This window comes from Haemaphysalis longicornis, unplaced genomic scaffold (assembly GCF_048455015.1).
Source record: "Haemaphysalis longicornis isolate Haplotype H1 unplaced genomic scaffold, Haemaphysalis longicornis Haplotype H1 scaffold_7, whole genome shotgun sequence".
Lineage (NCBI taxonomy): Eukaryota > Metazoa > Arthropoda > Arachnida > Ixodida > Ixodidae > Haemaphysalis > Haemaphysalis longicornis.
In genome coordinates, this window is record NW_027526422.1 from 140,523,810 (window position 1) to 140,545,342 (window position 21,533).

The following is a 21,533-nucleotide window of genomic DNA, read 5'->3' on the forward strand; positions in this document are numbered from 1 at the left end:
TGGTGACTCCGGCACATCACGACGACGTACGCGGCCCGACGTCGTCCACGTGGTTCGCTTAAAACCTTTCTACGAACGATGACAAACTTTTATTTGCATTTTCGGACTGTCGCTTATGTTAGCATCGGGTCGATGCACTCTTAGAGGGGGGGGGGGGTAATGCCGCGAACCATGCATTGGGTTTGTTTATTTGTGTTTTGCTTTTACCAACCGGCTGCGCCGGTCTGTGTTATCTCCATGCCAAGGGAAGCGCATGTTCCATTCTTTCTTTCTATGCCTCATGTGTTACCTGTTCTGATAGGGAGAGCATTCCGATCTAACGTGAACATCCCGGAATAATCTTCTTGCATCTAGAATGTTCTCGATGCGAATCGACGGTTCCAGAACCACGCGCGCCGAAAGATAAAAAGCCAGCAGAGCAGACGCCGGGGCATTCGATTCTGCGACGCTCGCTGACGCAAGTCACTTTGTTGACCGCTGCTTCGCCGCCTCTGTATTCTTTTGAGTTGTTAGGGGAGCACAAGTTCGCTCCAATAAACTTGTTTCTCCTGCAAGACAACTGCGTCGTCCTTCGCTTCGTGACAATATAACAAATGTATGAATCGGGCAGAGCAATTTTGAATTGACTCGAGGTCATTGATTGTAAGCTTGAGGCGGGCTCCATATAGCTGACGCGTATTCCACTTAAGGCCTGATGAGTGATGTGCATGCGAGCAGTTTTACGTGTTGTGGTGCGCAACGCAGATGACGCTTCACGAAACCCAATTTTTTTTTGCGGATGGGAAACATTTGTAACATGCGCATTCTAAGTTAGATCGGTACGCAGTGTGACACCTAGATATTTGAAACACTGTACTATTTCTAGAGGGGCATTAGTGAATTGCTATGGCAATAATAAAGGGTTTTTGCGGCGAGTGAATGAGACAACTTAACATTTGTTGGGGTTAAGTTTCAGAAGCACCATTCTTGAATGTTATTCAGATCGTGTTGTAGGGTTAGTTCATCGGAAGCATTACCTATCGTACGGTAAATCACAATCGTCGGAAAACATACGGATTTTTCAGGACACATGGGCAGGTCATTTATGTAGATGAGAAATAACAGGTGGCCGAGGACACACCTTTGTGGTTCTCCTGATGTTACTTCGAGAGGTTCAACCCCACAACACGATCTGAATAACATTCAAGAATGGTGTGACAATTGGCTAGTCGTGATGTGTGCTCGGACTGCATCCAAAGCCACCACTAACAGTGCAAGGAGAGGGGGCAAAGCGCAGGTAAAGAAATGACACTAGTCAGGTAAGCATGTAGAGAAGTTTGCACGCCACGTAGCAAACGAATTGAGCGTGTTTATTAAACAGAAAAACACTACATTTGAAAAGGTTGTTGGCTCTATGTCAGATAGCCACTCCTACTGAACCAATTAGAACACAACAACAGACACTAACTACGCAAAAAAATCTAGAAACTTACTCGACTGCACTTACAAAAACCTCAAACTAAAAGGTTCGTACGCACAAGAGAAAAGAACACAGATCAAGACCGACACAAATCAAAACTTGTCGCGATACAATCCCCTAGATGGACTTCAGCCGTACGAATGCATACCAACCTGATGTTGCGATAATATGCCAAGCTAGAAAGAAAAAAATCCACCAGGCCAGAGCCGCAACACGTCCCCGCGGATTCTAGGTCTGCGGTACTAAGCTGCGTGAGAAAGCAACAAAAAACCGCGTCAAGAACAAGGTACAAAGCAAGCTTTGTACCTTTAAATAAGGAACCAAGATATCGAGAATGTGGTTTTAACGCAATTAATACCGACCGCGACAGCTCTTCAGTTTTCTTAATGCAAATATTTTTCTGTAATCAAATGCCCAGGCAGCTAGTGGTCTAGTCCGTCTCGCTGGCCTCCTGCCTACCTAATGTGTGCTGCGTTTCCTTCATTTGCATTCAGGCTAAGCAACCAGCTTGCTTGCCAAACTGGAACTATTAACTGGAACTATTAATAGCTGGAAATATCTTAAATAGCTGAAATAGCTGGAATAGCTGCAATCTGAAATAGCTGGAAATAGCTGAATTAACTGGGACTCTCAAAACTGGAACTATTAAGAGCTACTGCCAACGGATTCCAGCAGTCATGAGAAGCTGCGGTAAACTTACGATCATCGTGCAAGGCCTCGCGACAACAGTCTCGGGGTGGAATAGCTAAGAAGGAATCGTAGAAGTGTTTAAAACATTGTAGGGTAACATACTGAGAGTACTCACCATTCGCATCGCTGGCGATCGGTTGGTTAACCCGCCACTGTCGCTGCGGAAAACGACGACCGAACATACGCTACAGAGAACTCCATCCATACGCGAAACGACTGAATCACAGACTGGATGCCGCCATTGCAGGCACGATAAAAAAAAAGAAAAAGAAAACCGCACGCATGAGAGCGCACAAATGGCGCAGATCACCCCTTAGCAGCAGACTAGTAGCGAGAGTAGCAGCCCATGACGTCATGTTGTTTTTTTTTGTGTTCTCTTTGCAATTTCGCAGCGGCGAAGCTCTCGTCGGGATGAGCAATGTGGTCGAAGAATTGAATACCGCTCCATGGCTCACCTCGTAGTGTCGCTTGACGTCCCAGCTTTCAGCCCAATGTGGAATAATGTCCAGGGAGCGAAAAGGAGGAGGCCGTCATCGGTGAAAAGCAAACATATTTACGCCTGTCTTTTCCTTTTGGTTCTGAACTTACAACTCGTAAAAAGTAGTTGTATATATTGTTGCGTCCCGATTGACGCAGGCAAAATCGAGTGTACGGTGTTGCACCAATTTATTAGGGGCGGCGCGAGAGAGCACGTCAGATCTGAGAGAAAAAAGGCTGACAAAATAAAGCGCGCGGGGCACGGGGCACGCGTTTATGTCTTCGTTTTCGTGCTAGCCGGCTGACCAGGAAACACGGTACGTATCCATCACTTGGAGATTGTACCAAGTGCCATAACCCGTACACATTAAACAGGGGATTGCCCTGCTTAAAACACAATCCACACGACATTTTACCCCCCCCCCCCCGCCCCGTCGAAATAGCATCGCCCCGATGCACCCCGAGTTATCGAAAATGATAGATGCACTTATGGTGTTGTCCAAAATGAGTCCGTCAACAATCAAAGTATGGCTTCATGCGCACTACATGAACGACGTCAGAGCAGCGGTTACGGCGGCGTCGAGACACGAGGCCATCGCCGAGAACGTCGTACGTTTGCTCTGTAACCTGGCGCAGCATCCGATATGGTTCAAAGTACCGTTTAAGACGTTTTTCACAGACCTCGACGTCGGACGGGAGTCCATACTCAGACTGTCACCAGGTTTGTACACGGCAGTCCTGGGGCGGAGTTTGTAGCGGTGGGAGTCGTACAGCTGTTGCCGGCATGTTCGAACGCGTGCTAGTTGCCGCGCTTCCTCTGCTCGTTCCGTGAATTTGTGCAGCTCCGCGTTGTCGCCGGTGGTGTCATGGGGCAACATTGCATCCAGCATGGTGGTGACAGGTCGGCCATAAAGAAGAGAGAACGGCGTCATTCTTGTCGTGTCTTGTTGAGCCGTGTTATAGGCGAACGTGACGTATGGTAACACAGCATCCCACGTCTTGTGCTCCACGTGTACATGCTGAACATGTCCGCCATTGTCTTGTTTAGGCGCTCAGTAAGGCCGTTTGTCTGCGGGTGATACCCGGTCGACTTACGATGGGAGGTACAGCTGAGCCGCATGATTTCCTCTACGAGGGCAACAGTGAATGCTTTTCCTTGGTCAGTAATAATGATAGCAGGAGCACCGTGGCGGAGAAGAATTTTTGTAACAAAAAACTGGGCGACCTCGAGAACGGTTCCCCGCTCCAGGGCTTCCGTTTTCGCGTACCTAGTGAGGTAGTTCATGGCAACTATAATCCACTTGTTACCAGCGAATGACGTCGGAAATGGTCCCAAAAGGTCTATTCCGACCTGCTCAAAAGGTTATGCTGGAATCTGAACAGGGTGCAGTAGACCCGCTGGTCGGAGTGGCGGTGCTTTACGACGCTGGCACTCGTGAACGTGCGTACGTAGTGTCACACCGTGGCTGCCAGCTTGGGCCAGTAATAGTATTGCTAGATCCTGGCCAGGGTACGGGTGTAGCCTAGGTGACCCGCTGTCGGCTCGTCGTGGCAAGCCCGAAAAACGTTCCCGAGGGCTGCGGGAAACACAAAAAGATAGCTTCTGCCACGTGGGAAAAAGTTTGTCCTGTATAGGACTCCATTCCGGATTTAGAAGGATGATACCCCTCTCATAAACGGCCATAGCACGGTAGAGGTCCGTCCTTCCAAGAATTCGATGAGTGGCCGCAGCTCCGGATCTGCGTGTTGATGCTTCGACAGAGAGGATGCGTCGAGCACGCCAAGAAATGCGTCGTCATCGCCGTAGTCGTCTGACGACACTGGAAAAGCTAGTGCTCGCGAGAGGCAGTCGGCGTCGGCGTGTTGTTGACCGGACTTGTACACGACAGTCACATCAAACTCTTGAAGCCTAAGGCTCTAGCGTGCTAGGCGTCCGGACGGGTCTTTTAGGCTCATTAGCCAACTGAGTGAGTGGTGATCGCTGACCACCGTGAACAGACGACCATACAGGTACGGTCGAAATTTCAGCACCGCCCATACGACGGCCAGACACTCCTTTTCGGTTGCCGTTTAGTTGGCTTCTGTCCGTGAGAGTGTTCTGCTGGAATACGCTATAAATCTCTCGGCACCGTCTTGCTATTGCCGAAGGACCGCCCCAAGTCCAACGTTACTGGCGTCCGTATGGAGCGTGGTTGCGGCGTTTTCGTCAAAATGGCCCAGTACTGGTGGTATTTGCAGCCGTTGCCGCAGCTCGCCGAACGCTCTCTGTTGTTCGTCACTGCAGAGGAATGCGACATCATCCGGCTTAAGACGAGTCATTGGCACTTTAATGTGGGCGACGTTCTTAATAAATGGCCGGTAGTAGGAGCACAGGCCTAAAAACGCCTCATGGCTTTCTTGTTGACGGGCGTGGGGAACTGGGCGACCGCTTCTACCTTGCCAGGATCAGGACGAACTCCAGCAGAGCTGACCACATGGCAAAGGAACAACAGTTACTCGTATCCAAAGCGGCATTCCTCCGGTTTCAGCGCAAGTCCGGCAGATCCCATGGCCTCGAGGACCGACTGAAGACGTTCGAGGTGTTTTTCGAACGTGGTTGAAAATATAATCACGTTGTCCAGGTATACCAAGCATGTTTGCAACTTGAGGCCCGACAGCACAGTGTCCATAATTCTTTGAAAAGTAGCTGGGGCTGTCCCAAATCCAAAGGGCAAAACCTTGAATTCATAAAGTCTATCCGGCGTCACAAAGGCGGTTTTCTCGCGGTCCCTTTCGTCAGTTTCTACCTGCCAATACCCGCTTTTAAAGTCCATGGACGAAAAATTGGCGATTTCGGCAGGCCACTCTCCTAACCACGGACGACGAGCTCTAGGAGAGAAACCGGGAAGACCAATGTCGCGATAGGGGCAGCGTCGCTGTATGTGCCCAGGTTCACCACAGTGGTAGCACAACGGCCGCCCGTCTGCCGTGCGCCACAAGTCCGTCTTTCTTACTGGCGGACGTACAGCAGGTTCCTGTGTGGACCAAGGAGACCAAGGATGTACCGGCAGGGGCGACTGGCGACGTGGCGGGACAGCAGGTTCCTGTGCGGGCCACGGATGTACCGGCAAGGGTGGCTGGCGACGTGGCGGGGGTGGTGGAGTCGCAGGGTTGGAGCTTGCTGACGAATAGCCGCGGCGTAGCTTGTAGGGCAATGTTACGTCGGCGGATCGGGTGGTGAGAGCACTTGGTGTATCTCCCCGCGCACCATCCTGGCCAGAGAAGTAGCCGACTGCTGGGACGAAATATCAAGATTATTTCGCTCTTCGCGAAGAACTGAACGTATTAGGTTGTAATTCGGGCAAATTGTCCGCTACGCTCCTGCACAGCCCGCTCGATAGCCGTGGCCGCCTTGATAAAATCCTGCACCGTGCGTGGTGGGTTTCTAATAAGCCCATCAAACAGCTGCTCCTTGACTCCATGCAAAAGGATAGTAGTTTTTTTGGCTCAGACATGGATGGATCAGCGCGGCGGAAAAGGCGAGCCATGTCCTCTGAAAACATGCCGACACTCTCGTTGGGCTTTTGAAAACGCGACTCCAGCAAACGCAGCGCTTGGTCTCGTCGGCCAGTGTTCGGAAAGGTTTCCTGGAGCTCCTGACAGAAGTCGTTCCAAGTCGTCAATCTCCTCTCGTGATTCTCGTACCATGTGCGAGCACCGTCCTCCAGCGAGTAGTAGACTTGCCACATCTTCTCGCGATCATCCCATCGGTTGAAATCAGCAACACGCTCAAAATTCGCGAGCCAGTCTTCAACATCTTCGAACAACTCACCATGGAACGCGTTCAGAATGCGGGGCTGATGAAATATCACCTGGGAGGTGGCCATCACCGGAGTCGGTCGAGATTGAGGTTAAGGTGTTAACACCGGATGTTGACTCCGGGGTACGTTGTTAGGCAGGCCCGAGAGTTCGGGCGACAGACCGAGCTTGCGGCGACTGGTCCGATGCACGGGTTGTCGACGAGACGAGGCCTTTCTGGGCTGGTGTCCGACTGGGATCCAGGCATGGGTGTACCCCGCACCTCTACGAGTGTTGCGTCCCGATAGACGCAGGCAGAATCGGCTGTACTGTGTTGCACCGATTTAGTAGGGGTGGCGCCTAAAATGGAAAGGCGAGAGAGCACATCAGATCTCAGCGAGAGAAGGCTGACCGAATCAAGCGGGTGGGGCCCGGAGCACGCGTTTATGTCTTCGTCTTTGTGCTAGCCGACTGACCAGGAAACACGGCACGTATTAATCGCTTGGAGATTGTACCAAGTGCAATAACCCGTACACACCTTAAACAGGGGATTGCACTGCTTAACACACAATCCAAGCGACAATATTATAATGAGATAGAGCAGGATGTATTAGTAAGGTACCTGGCAGGTACCTATGGCAGAGGCTGATCGCACAAAGACGGGTTTTATAACGCCTCACGAACTCTGAGTTCATAGTGCAAATTTAAAGCGCAACAAATTTAGACAAAAAACGAATGACACAGCGACAAGCGCTACTTTCAACTGGAAATTTTATTGGCGAAACAACATATATAAATATATATGAAAGGTGAAAAAATAAAAAAAACAGTGCATGTCCGCATCGTCCTAAACTAGATGCGCACTGTACAGGCGCGCACACGCTCCTCATGCCATGGGCGTACCCAGGAAGGCCAGCTTTTTCGCTGATAAAGATACGGAGGTCGTGCTCACACAATCTTCGCCACCACCAAGTATCTCAGCTGCCTCCACAATCTCCACAATCTTTGTTGCGCTTTAAATTTGCACTATGGAGTACCAACTAGCTCGAACACTCACGTTGTTAAGCTATGAGTTCAATGTCATGCCGTTCGGCCTTTTCAATGCGCCTGCCACTTTCGAGCGCATGATAGACACTATTTTGCACAAACTAAAATGGAAAGCATGTATGTGCTACTTTGAAGACATTGTCGCTTTTTCTCCAGATTCCAAGACACATTTACGCCGCCTGGAACAAGTTTTCACTTGTCTTGAGGACGCAAAGCTGCAGCTCAACCTCAAGAAATGTCGCTTCGCCGCTCGGAAGCTCTGTATATTGGGCCACTTCGTTTCGAAAGATGAAGGTCTACCCGGCACGTTCAAGCTAAAGACAGTTGCTGGTACCCCCATCCGATATCCATAAAAGCCCTGCATAGCTTTCTTTGCCTTTGTTCTTACTTCATGCGCTTCGTCCTCAACTTTGCAACCAAACGTTGCACCATTGATGCAACGAAGCACGAAGACGCCCGCGAAAAAACTTATGATCCCACAATGAATTCGGTGGTATCCCCCTTCTTCCCCTCCCCAGGCGGCACAGAAAGTGTCTCCCAAGACCGGCCCGTCTATGGCTGCTTTCTGGCATGTCCGACCAGCATCCAGGTTCTGGCAGCCGCTGATCATACGATGAACGGCCAACATTCGGCAACTAGCGCTTCGGTATTTCTCCGGCCGACCGTGTTCAGAAGCACAACGGCAGAACGGCAGCTGCCCGGCTGCCAGATATTCAGTTGCCTTTCGGCTGCCGATGTTGAGAAAGAAATCGGCCGAAGTACGGCTTTAGGGCATCTGTTTTTCCTTCGGGAAGCGGTGTTCAGCCGAAGCACGGCAAGCAACCGGCCACAGGATATCTGTATTCTTGTGGCAGTTGGTGTTCGAATGGAGACCGGCCGGAGTGCGGCTGCCGCGCATTTGCTCTTTCAACGGTGAACCGTGCGTCCGGTGGCAGAATGAATTCGTTTTCTTCCGGCAGCCGGTGTTATAATAGAGACCGGCCGACTTACGGCCCCAGAATGTACGTTTTTCATTCGGTTAGTGTTCCTCGGCCGAATTACGGCAAGCGAACGGCCGCAGAAGTTTCGGCAACCGGTGTTCAAGAGGAGACCAGCCTTCGTAAGGTATCAGGTTAGACGTCATTATGCGAACAACGGCGCGCGTCTGGGCGCCGAGAATTCATGCACAGACGTGCTTGGAAGAAGACCCACCGATGTAGGACCGGTTTTTCCCTGGGTGAAGAAAAAGCCGTTAGGGAGTCGTAGGCGCAGACACGTTTCTCATCCGCTCGGTGTTTCTGTGTTTTAAATGAACGAACTACGTTTGTCAAACCGTATTGAGTGTCCTAGGTGAACGGGCAAGGTGCAAGGACTCACTGGACAGGTGTAAATGCCGTCAAAAACAAAGCAACGGTGGCTAAGGGTTCGTGGCTGAGGATCGTAGCGCCATCTGTTAGGACTGACGGCAAGCTAGGCTTTAGATCCCATGACGCATTGCAACTTCGCTTTTATACGTGCCGTTATGACATCATTGCAGACGTCACGCCAACACATGGTTTGGTGGCAGAATCAACATTTTAACCTAAATTGAATAATTTATCCGGTATTACGGCCCCATTTGCTCCCGGACAAGCGCTGGGGGCAGTATAAAACACGATATCTTTTGAATAAGACAAACTTGTGTTTTTCCTGCATTGCCCCATTGAGCACGAAGTGTTCTAGCGCGAGAGGTAAACGAGTGTCCCGGTACGCGTTACGAAGAGTTTCAGCGCGAGGCGTAACCGAATGCCCCGGCGTTTTTAAGTACGCGTTACGTTCTAGCGCGAGGCATAAATGAGTGTCCCGGTGTTTTAGTACCGTAACTACATGAGACGGCAGTTACGACAACGACATTAGACGACAACAGCCCGAGCCCCAAAGGGTTTCGCCCCTAATAAAATGCCACCACAAAAATTGTCAGGGAACTGAAGTCTACTTGCTTGGTTTCAAAGCGAAAGCCTGGGGATACTTATAAAGTACTTGTTTCCTGTTGCTCGGTATTTAAATCCCCTCCCTCGCTTTCGTTGCTTGTCTTTTGGCGCAAAAATCACTTCAACAAACTTTTCTGCCACACCATGTACCGGTGTCCGGAGCAAGGGGAGAAGGAGCTGTCCAGCTCCGGTTCCGATTCCAAGCTTAGGTTGGTGGAAAGAGCCGTAACAGCACGAGTCTTTAATGAAGTACGGGACTGAGGAACCCCCGCCCCCTATTACGATGCTCGTCATAAGTTTTATGTTCTCTCTCTCTCGCTCGCTTTCGTTTGTTCGTCTTACGGGGCAAATTATGTCAGCAAGCAGAAAGGCACACGTCGCAGTTTTCCCGGAATCTGGGCTGTGCGCAGCTGGTTTTACTCACGTGCCATCAGGTTCAGGTGACACACAGCACAAACTACTCTACATATTTTACATTTAAGATTCACAGCTTGGTGAATTTTGTGAAGTGGGCACGTTGTCCCTCAAAGCTGCCGATTCGTCTCCAGTCCCGCAAGTATGTATGTGCGATTAAGAACGGAATAACAACAAAGACAACCACTTTTATTCTGCTCTGGTAACGTGCGGAGACAGCCCAGTTAGTAGAGAAATGGGCTGCTGCTGTTCAGACTGGGCTTGAAGTCTCATCGGATCACATCTGTTTTTAGAGGCGATAGTCTTTCTTGGGATGTCAGTCAGAACGACTGCTTGTCTCTTAACTCAGCCGCCCGGTCAAAAGTTAAAATGTATTCTTGAGTGAGAAGTTCCTATAGGCAAAACGATTTCAATCTAATAAATCTAGACATACGCTTCATACTTTCTTGAAAGTCGAAGTTTACCGCATAGAAGCGATAGAAACATATTAGTATCCAGGGGAAGGTCCCAGGCCGAGAGACCGCAAGGGGACCCTGGATTATGAATACATGAAATGATTGTGTGGAAGTACATGCGCGGCCCAGCGCCCATCAAATGAGAATGCGTTCTGAGAACACAAGTTCTGAGACAAGCAATTATGGGCAGCCTCCGGGAGACATACAGTGAATATTTAACCCTAATTTAACACAAAAAGTGGTACAATCAAATTGTAAAAACACAAAGAAAATAAAGGCATATGAAAGCATTAGATATAACAGACAAAAATAAAGAACAGAGAACAAGGTCCTAATTACAGCAAAATAAATTCTGCAAGATTTCTGTGTCGCATCTTAGGGACGGTGATGATTTGACAGTCGCAGGCAAATGATTCCAAAATGTAACAAGTGTGAAACAAGGGGTGTTCTTACCGTAATTAGTGTGAACCCTTCATGCTAAGATATATTTATTACTTGAAACCTGGTGACGCTTGTTACGATTCTGCGCGCCGCTGCCATGTTCGCGCGTTGTGCGAAATTTTGCGGAGTGCCCCGGTGTGTAAAAAAGCGGCCACGTACAAGTAGCAACGCGCCTGGGAACAGCCGAATTGCGGGCGCCTCGCGGTGAGCGTGATTCAAACGTCAGCAGCTGCAAACGTGTACTGTAGCCACTTGTCTCGGCGGGCAGACGCCGCAGCCAAGATTTCTTCTCTCCCCTCTCTCATACTGAGCATGCGCCGCTGATTGTTGTGTTTGTCTGTAATGTTCGGGCCTTGTGCAAAAGCAGAAATGTTGTTTGACCGTTGGCGATTTTGGTATATATACGGGTCCCTGAGCGCTGAAGTTTATTTATGGAGCAGCGAATCAATGCTCTCCTTCTGCTCGAGTTCTGTACTGTAACTTCGACCGGAATGGTATTGTTCTTGTATTGCTTCGGTTCATCTCTCGCCATGCAGTAATGCAGTTTAGTTTGCCTTCGGCTTCTTGTCGCAAGGTGGACGCTCACGTGCGTTCGGCTGGGCTGTTGCCTGGTAATGCTCCACGACGAAAGCAAAAGCTTACACAGCTCTGCTGCTAAAAATTTGTGGTGTTTAAAAAATTAAAGCCGTTCCACTCAATCTGAAAGCTGGCGGGAGTGCAGAGCGGTGATTCGCCATAATGAGATGTACCGCCGTTATCCGCTTACTCCTGCCACCCCATGCAATTCGACTTTCTCGCCTTCGAAGTGCTCGAGCGCCCCCTTCCTGAAACTGCGCCAGCGCGAGTTCTGTTCTCTTCTGCTCTGTTCGCCGCACGTGCCGGCGTTGCACTGCCACATTTTGCGTTTACTGTCGTAAAACCCAACCCAACGGGCGTCAATAACTAAAGAAACGCGGGCGCTGCCGGTTAATTACGTATATTTTTCCTCAAAGGTTCCTACAGTTTTCTTTGCGCTAAATAGCGCGAAGATATACGACATGCGCCAGTGTTTCACTAGTTTCGAACTCTTATGACTACATAAACCGCTTGGCTTTCGAAGCCTCTGGGGTACGCCGCGAACAACAACGTTACCCCGGGACGCCGCCTTGGTGCTCTATATAGTACTTGGAACGAGCGAGCGAGCCAGGACGACAAGGTGAGTGCCTAAAATGCTCTGCACTTAAAAGTATTGAAATCCCTAAGAACAGAAACCAGGTCATTATAGTGAATAAGCGCGAGTCTGCGAGGAGACAGGGGCACAGGCAAAATTATCCGGGTATAAAACTTGCGGTAAAGCCTCGGACGATAAGACGCCCGTCACGACTCTAGTAAGACGAAATTTACCGGTTATGGAACACGAGACTTGAGTCGCCACCGTGGACCACGTCCTCGTCGTAATTATTCCGACCAAAAAGGGAAGCGAGGGCAGCGTTTTTGTTCTAAACGTATACAGTAGTCCCAGGAAAAAGCACAGGTTGGGAACCCTATTCCTTAAGCTCTTAGACATAATCAAAAGTCAGCCACTCGTCGTAGTAGGCGACTTTAACGCACCTCACCCAGCCTGGGGGTGCGATAGGGAGGTCGCCAAAGGACGAAACCTCTGGATGGACGCACAGCATCAGGGTCTCACTCTGCTGACCGATCCCGCTCATCCCACTAGGGTGGGTAACAGCGTATGGCGCGACACCACTCCCGACTTAACCTTCGTCAAGAACATGCCGGATCCTGATTGGCTAAACACTCAAGAAAATTTGGGAAGCGATCACTATATTGTAGCCACCGCTGTGAAGGCCGGTTCTTCCAAATGAAAGGGTAACAAGATCAAAATAACAGAATGGGATTCTTTTCGTGATATCAGAAGAGCAGAGAACTTAAGTAGCGAAATTGATGACATCGAGTCTTGGACCAAAACTATACACAAATGCGTAGAAAAACCTACTAAAATGATCCCCGAGGAAGCCGCACTGAAAGTGGCTGACAGCAGGCTCCTGCACATGTGGGAAGCGAAGAATGGCCTGCAGAGACGGCTCAGGAAGCAGAAGCATATTCGTAGCCTGCGCAGAAGAATAGCAGTTTTAAACAAAGAAATGGAGGACTTCGCGAATCAGCTCACCCGTCAGAACTGGCACAGCATGTGCGACGGCATAGAGCATCAGATGGGGCTCGCTAAACCTTGGCACATTCTCAGATACCTAATTGATCCCGAAAGTAGTAGAACTACCAAGAAACACAACCTGAGTAAGATTGTTCACACTTACCAGGGAACGGAGCAGGACTTGCTCAAAGAAATTAAAGATAGGTACATTGGATCTACCCAAAAGAAGGCGCTAAAACGGTACACCGGTAAAGAAAACACAGACCTTGACCAACCCGTGACGATATCCGAGATTCGGGCAGCTTTGGACAATCTACGTACAAGGTCCACCCCCGGCCCCGACGGTATATCGAACAAAACTTTAGGAAATCTAGACGACGAATCTATTGAAGCCTTGACGAAGTACATTAATGTATGCTGGGAAAGGGGTAGCATCCCGCGGCAATGGAAGGCTGCCCAAGTGGTCATGATTCCAAAGTCTGGAAAGAAATTACAACTGGAAAACGTGAGACCCATCTCACTGACGTCGTGCGTCGGCAAGCTGATAGAGCACGTCATCCTCAATAGACTTAACGCCTACATGGAGGACAAAGATCTCTTCCCTCACACTGTGATAGGGTTTAGACTCAAATTGTCTACCCAGGACGTAATGCTACGCCTCAAACATCAGATCGTAGATGGAGATGGCAGCTCGTCCCTAGACACTAAAGCAATTTTGGGATTGGACTTAACAAAGGCCTTCGATAGCATCGCTCACGAGGCCGTCCTAGAAAACTTACAAAAACTGGAAGTAGGTCGTAGAACTTACGATTACATAAACGACTTTCTCTCCGACCGGAAAGCTCATGTAACTATTAGGGGGGGGGCGGGGTCAGATCAGAGGACATAGAATGGGGTAGCCGGGGAACACCGCAAGGTTCCGTCCTGTCGCCATTTTTTTTATGTCGCCGTGATTGGGCTTCCTGAAATACCAGATCGCATAGAAGGCTTGAATCACAGCCTTTACGCTGATGACGTCATCCTCTCGGTAACCGCAGGTAGTGATGGTCGAATTGAGGATATTCTCCAGACAGCGATCGACACTATCGAAACATACGTGACGCCGACAGGTCCAGCGTGCTCTCCGCAAAAATCCGAGTTGTTGTTTTACCAACCCACGATGAGAGGGCACAACCGTGCCTTGGAAGTCCCCAAAATCGAGCTTTTGGCTGATGGAAATCTCACTCCACTTGTGACGAGTATCAGGATTCTCGGCTTGAGAATTCAGGCCAACGGACAAAATACTCAAACCGTTAAAGCTTTAGAAAAAAAGCGTCCATCAAACCTCCAGATTGATTTCCAGGGTACCAATCAGACATCATAGAATGAAGGAGGGCAATTCGATCAGGCTAGTACAAGCGTTCGTCCTGAGTCGCATAGCGTACATAACACCTTTCCTTAGACTAAGGGCGGAAGAAAATACCAAAATCAATACCATGATCAGAAAATCATACAAACAAGCTTTCGGGATACCAGCTGCCACGTCCAACGAACGTTTCGAGTCGTTAGGAATCCATAATACATTGGAGGAACTAATAGAGGCGCAGAAAGTTGCCCAGCTAGAGAGACTCACAGAGAAATAGACTGGCCGTCATATTTTAATGACTCTATGCATTTGGCACGAATCGCAATTCGGCACCAAACGCGAGATTCCATGTGACGTATGGGAATGCATACACGTCTCTCCTATACCGAGGAATATGCATCCCGAACACAACAAAGAAAGAAGACACGAAAGAGCGAAAGCCTTATAAAAGAGATTCAAAAACTCCGAGAACGTGGTCTACGTGGACGCCGTGGAATACACAGCCCGCGATGCCATGCCAGTGGTAGCTATCGATTGCAACGGTAATTCCGTAACTAGCGGCACGATACTGACGTCGTCGCCGGATGCGGCAGAAGAGGCGGCCATTGCGATGGCGATGGCCTCCATGAAAGCTAAATGAATTGTCAGCGACTCTAAAACTGCAATTCGGAATTTCGCGAAGGCACGGATCTCGTCCGAGGCACTGAGAATTCTGGTCAGCTTCAAAGACCAGAGAAAGGTCCAAATTGGGTGGACGCCGGCACAGGCTTCTCTTCCCGGTAACGAGAACGCTCACTACGTGGCTCGAGATTTGGCTAACCGAGCCGACCGAGCCGATCACGTCGGGGAAACATCTGAGCACTTCTCGTGCGCTGGGATGCGGTGGGACCGCAGGGTCCCGTACAGAGACATAATTAATCATTACAGATTGGAACGAAATAAGTATCCACCCCCTCACTGTACTCTCAACAAATGACAGTCTGTAGCATGGCGCCTCTTGCAGACAAATACATTCCCTAATCCGGTCATGTACAGCCATTGTTACGCGGGGATCTACACGAGCGAATGTAAGCTATGTACGGGCAGGGCAGACCTGCGCCATATTATTCGGGAGTGTCTCCAGAAGAAGAATTCGTTAGGTACATTGCTAATAATTAAGACGAAGGAGCAGTGGGAGACCGTTCTGCGCAGCTCCGATCCGGACGTACAGATCCGGGTTTTCCAAATGGCCGAAGACGCCGCCGGAGCCCAAGGACTTCTGGCCGCCGTCTGAGGGGCGGTAAAGATGCTCCGCCTACTTTGCTTCACAGCCGTGTTGGACAAACAAATGTTGTTTCTCTCTCTCTGGACGGACTGTTCCGTGCGAACCAGCAAATGGCTGTTGCAGGGGAGCGCAGGCAGCCAGGTTTCTCAAACACACTTGTCGGCGCTGTGGAACTGACTCGCGCCGTGTCTCCGAATGGATACTTCGGCGACTTCGCGTACGCCGCCAGAGTCCGCGTGGACTAAGCGCGGTCGAACGCGAAAGTTTGCCAGACAACCAAAGCGGAGGGAGCATGCAATGCCAGTTGAAGTGATATCGCTTACGGCTTCAAGCCATGTAGGCATACACAAGTGTGCCCAGGAAATGTTTCTTACAGAACAGGTATACCCGCCTTTGTCGTTGGTGACTAAAAATACAGCGGGGAGGAATACAATATTTATCCCAGTGTCTCAGGTACTTCACGTCAGTTGATTCAAACAAAGGACAGATGCAACTTCAACGTCGACCCATCTTTTATTTACCATTTAACAACCAAATGCATTGGTGACTAAAACAAACAAAACTAAACCAACACCTTTGAAACATGGGGTCTCATTGCTTTGGCAATTACGTCACCCTGATAGGTGACCTAAGCCGGCGTATAGCTCTCTCGGAACGGGCCACGGCGTCTTCAGCCGCAGGACTGTAACGGCTGGCCTCCTGAACTGCAGAGTCGCCCACTGCAAGGTATGCTGTGAAAGAAAACCACTTCACTGAAACCTCGAGAAAATGTGCGATATCAATCTACGGCAGTTGTGCAGCCATAGTGTGTTTTATCACCGGAAAAACTGAGTTCGCTGCACAACAAATGTCGTTTGCCCTGCATATAAATCTCTCTTGCACGTTTCCCTTCACAGCTTGATGTCCAATAGCAGTGATACTGTAGTACCAAATAGACCGTGTGATATCAAAACCGGGCTTGCCAGTTCATCTTGTCCGTGCCACAAGCGGCAGCCTTGACGCCCGGAAATGCTACTGACGCAGGGCAGCTGAAACAGGTCCTCTAATAGGTCTCAGATAGGTAGAGGTGAATTTCTCTAAAGAACGCGAATGAAGACCAAGGGGCCGGACAAACGCATGCACACATTTGATGTCGCCGAGGTGTGCTGATATCTATCGTATGGCATTTGGATAAGGCCCAACATCAATAAAGGGACAGACAACAGATTTTTGTCAAGTGCATATTTTTGAGCTCTTATGAAAGCCAGCGTTTTATATACTGTGGTACCACAAGAACTTCCCAAATATACAGGTGGAATTCATTTTAATATCGCACAAAAATTTCTGATGCGTGAAATGTCGCGGCACGTAGCAAATTATTCCTCAGATTTTTACGCGTGATTCACATACCGCGTGAAATAATAGTAAAGGTTGCTTATTATTGTTCTTTTAGCCGGGGACAAGTTATTAAATGCCCCTTTTAATCTGACGTGCAGTTAAAAGTGTGTTGCCGCACGGGTCCCTGCCATGGTTGCCAGCATTCTTTTTGACGGGACACGTATGGCTGGTAGATATAAAAATTCCGATTTCAAAAGTTCTTGGGCACTAGCCAAACCGTTGCGGGATAAGGTGTTTTAAGTGATTCCCTTTCATTTGGGATAAAGAAAATATACTCGACAAGAACCATTTGTTTGTGCCTTTAGGCCAACGAGAAACTCGCTTCGTACGCCGTCAAAGTTGAGGCCCAAAGCTATTCATCTTATAGGTGAGTGTGAGAGGCTTGTGCACTCTATAAGCGGTGCTGTGAACTCAAGAAATCATCTGAACAAAGTAACCCTCTCATTTTGGTACACTCCGGAAGCTACCACATCCGCTAAACAGTCATCCTGGTCGACGACACAGCACTGATATTTTTAAACTAACTGCAGTGCTCGGTATATTCCTTTCTTTGGAAGAGATTGCCCTATGTCCTCAAAGGTGCAGCATTGCATCCATTTCGCCCAAGAATGCAATGAGAGACTTGTTTTATTCAGCCCCGAGATATTCCGGAAAGATGCAGGAAATAATGAAGACGGGATGTGCAACGACAGCTATGGCGCGAAATTAAACAGCAGAGAGGTAGCTCTCACACCCTGTGGAGCATCAGCGTGAGAGCGTGGCTTGAGATGGGAGAATGGACTAGGACGTCCAAGACCGTAACGGCAGGAAGGACATAGGAGAAGCCTTTGTGCTGTAGTGGACACAAGGAGGCTGATGATGATGATGTTGAGCTTGTCACTGGATCCTTACACACTTGCGCGCCGCCAATTATACTCACCAAATAAGCACAAGTAAACAAGTTAAAGAAAGATTTCGAGTGACTGACTTGGCGTATTTTTCCGGTCCTAGAGATAATTGTCTCCACCTCATGAGGGCTACGAATTCGCTTCCGCCTCGCACTCGAGGTGGCGAGGGGGCTGGTGTAAAGATTATATCGAACTAAAGCAGGGTCCTCCTTAAATTAAAGAGGCCATGAAGGCAAAATACAACTTTGTTGAGCTTGAGAATGTTAGACTTTGTGAGCTCACTCAGCTCCATTTGAGCCATTGAAGACTTTTAATTCAAAAAACACGAGAAGGTATAAAAAACGAATTTTGCGCTGCACTGACGTATTATGGCCATGGGGGACGTAATACGCGCCGGTACTGAAACATTTTTATCAGCTTGATAACAGTGCTTAAACATTCACTTGACGCTATTAAATTGAAGTAGAGGTCCCACTTCAAATACCCAGTCATGCATTTTGGTCTTAGCTAAGGCCGCAAGTCCCAACAATAAGATTCCGTGTCGTCATAGAGAAATCGCTGAAAAGCGGCTGCGGAGTCGCCACTGTCGCATGTATTTTCATTAATATTTCTATTCTTCGCTCCATGTCTTCGATAAGATTGGCGTTGTTGTTATGGGGAGAAATTCGCCTTTTTACTGACCAGGACTTGTATGTTGTCTTCATGACCCTAGCAACTGAACACCGCCCAGGCTCACGCTGAAGCGACTCCGCCAAATCCCCACTCGTGAATGGCAGCGCTTCCTGCTGCTATGGCCGCGTGGACGAGAATGGGAAAATACCGCAGACAGGAAAGATGAAAAGGAACCAGAGATGGCTTTCTCGCAAAAGAACCATACGACGCATGTCACGCATTTGGTTGCAATCTAGAGTACAGAGTGCGGAAGAGGGCGATTCACAATCTCCTTTCACCATGGAAACAATCTGAGAACAAAAAGCTACGGACGATTTGTATTCGGCAACAACAAAACATCGTGCGCAACAAGCATAGATTCTTTCTAATAAAGCGTTGTCGAATACATCACGGTGGCTATGTGCTTCACTGTTGGCATTTAATGCCTTTCTAGACTTCAGACAGGACAGGTACATGGGTTTAAGAGTACGAGCATATTAAGAGTACGAGCACAAGAGTACGAGTACGAGTTTAAGAACATATTTCCTGTGTTCTACACTAGGAAACGCCTATACTCGTGTTCTACCGTCCCATAGTGGTTGCGCGATAAGTAATTGATTGCACTTCCCAGTGACTGAAATTATTGAGTTGAGTAGCCCTTCAGTGGAGTGTTATCAATGCAACCCTGCCGGTATATGCCGTGGTCTGCCGGCCTGATTCGAGTTGCATCTACGCTTGTTTGTTTTGTTATTTGGTCGAAAATAGGTCAACATCGTCATCATAATTTCTCGTTTTGGTGTTCCTCTTGTTTTCTTCCCTAATATGAATCACCTCAGTTCTTGCTTCGTTGAGGCTCAACATTCGGCAGCTTTTCTGTTAAGCTTGATGACCTGCCAAGCAACTTCGAAAGCGTGGGTACCGCGTTAGGACGTTATATCTCCAAACGTTACATTTGACCCAACATCAGTCGCGACCATCCCCACGTCTTCTGTTTTCACTGCGCATGGCAGCAGTTCATCTGCCTCATTATCACCATCGGTGACCCCCTTGCCTAAAGCTTCATCCTTCATCTGCGATGTCCGGACAGGTAGCTCAGAAGTACTCTCGAACTAAAAATTGTTCCGTGAACTGAAATGGCTCATACCCAGCATGAAAGCAGCCAGAACCAGGAGATGAAACCCAAGAAAACGAGCCATGGTCGCTAGATCTGAGACAGAAAAAAATGGGGGTAGGGGAATAAGGGTCACAAAAATAAGTTTCAGATCGTGCAAAAATGTGAAAACGTCGATAAAATTTTGACGTGACTTAAACCCAGAAAAGCGGGCGTGGGGCGGATATTTCCCGCATCAGACTTTCAATCTCTGCGACAGAAAAAGTCAGTGGTTTCTTATTTCGAAAGTGAAAACGTACGCTGTGGCCAATCTTAATGGTTGCTGTTTTCGTTTTGTTACACTCCAAAAAGATTGACACTTTCCTGCTTCCTTTAAAATACCTTGTGTGCCAAAATACGATATTTCTATACAGTTGGGAGCCATAAAAACGTTGCTTAAAGGAAGCATGCAGAGTGGAATGTATATTCTCACCAAGATAACGGTCAGGGAGGGCGCTTGAACGATGGCTCCAGCTGAATTGTGTGCGGGCTATATATTAGGAAAAATCTCTTTTTAAGCAGGAAATCCAACAGTCAATGATTGGCATTACAGAAATAAAGCAAAATAAACTAGGGCACAGGATACAGTTAAAAAAATTACTACGGATGGATGTTGAACTACAAACCACAATTATTTTGTGTTTTTAATGTTCAGGCCGTTAAACGGTAAAGCCGACAAAATGGATGAAGTGGTTGTTAAGGTAGAACGTAGAGGATGCAGCGACGAAGATAACCAAAGTGCTGAAAAAACATCCAGCTTCGATAAGTGGAGATTCACTGGATCAATATTGCTTTCGTGGAAATATGAGTTTCCGGCGTGAGGAATAATAATCTGGCATGCAGATAGGTCAGGCGTTTAGGCTGTCAGGGGAAGGCCCGATAATGGCACCAACCATGACGGCTGTAATTGCCCGGAAAATAAGAATGCGGTTTCCGACAATCAGGTAGAAATGTTTACGACATAGCGGAGAGAGGAAACTTCAAAATCGATAAAAGGCTCCCTTTTCGCGAGCTTTTTATTCAGCATGCACCGTTTGTACTAGAAAGTTTATAATTGTGTTCTCTGTCGCAAAAATAGTGATACGAGCGTCAAAAATATTTACATCCGCAAACTGTAACAAACATCCCCACTCTACCACACAACCTGGGCTCGCCATATCACACCAGCAGGCCCACTGGTCGAACACCTAAACTCGAGCACTGGGAGGCCGCGCATCCCAGCTTGGACGTGGAGGACCAGCCATAGTTGGTGCATCGGGCGCGTAGGACAGCAGCCGTCACGGGAGCCCAGTACTTAGGGTTTCTCCGGCTTTCGAGGGCGAAGCTAAATTCCCATCAAATACATTTTCACCACCACCACTACCAGCCCCGTCATCTGAATATTGCTGTCATTAAGTTTAAAGACTGTCTTAAAGGGCTCTAGCAAGCCCCTCAAGATATCGTAAGATAAAGGTGAAAGAATCGGTTGCCAGTCTACTGATTACATTTAAACATCTGCGAATTTTCAGGGCCTTCAAATGCTTCTTCCACCAAAGTTCAATGCCCTTGCGAACAAATTTAGACTTTTTTTGCAGCGGAGCTCTGCATGGCTAACTTCCCCCAGTGTTTTCGTCTCCATGGCAGAAACTTCTTGGCCCCAGGTATGATATGGCAAACCAATGCAATAAGGCAAGTGCTGACGATTTGCGTAGCAAGAAAAGAGCTAGAAAGCCACCTACATTCCATGTTGTTCCACGCTCGGTGCAGTCATGGGTCCACCTGCCTCAGAGAAGGAGCAGGGGCTTACGAACCTGAACGCTGCGAGCGCAAATAACATTGGGCCCATCAGCCGCGGGCAGTGATTACTAGCGAAGATTGTGCCCTTGGGGATGACTGTAAGCAGCGGGCTCGACATATTGATTGATTGATTTACTGATTACGTATGATGTTTAACGCGCCGAAGTTACAGCTCGGCTTTGCGATGCAACGTAGTGGAGGGTCCGGAGTAATTTTGATCACCTCGGGTTCTTTAATGTG

The 21,533-nt window shown here is 48.6% G+C and overlaps 1 long non-coding RNA gene across 1 annotated transcript; it reads right to left on the reverse strand.

The window, feature by feature from the left end:
• Positions 1–15,947: 15,947 nt before the first annotated feature.
• LOC144145208 (uncharacterized) lies at positions 15,948–20,026 on the reverse strand. The gene is made up of 3 exons (XR_013317450.1): positions 19,951–20,026; positions 19,512–19,574; positions 15,948–16,183 (listed from the first exon to the last, which is right to left on the reverse strand). It is a non-coding gene; the product is annotated as an uncharacterized LOC144145208 (long non-coding RNA).
• Positions 20,027–21,533: the final 1,507 nt, after the last annotated feature.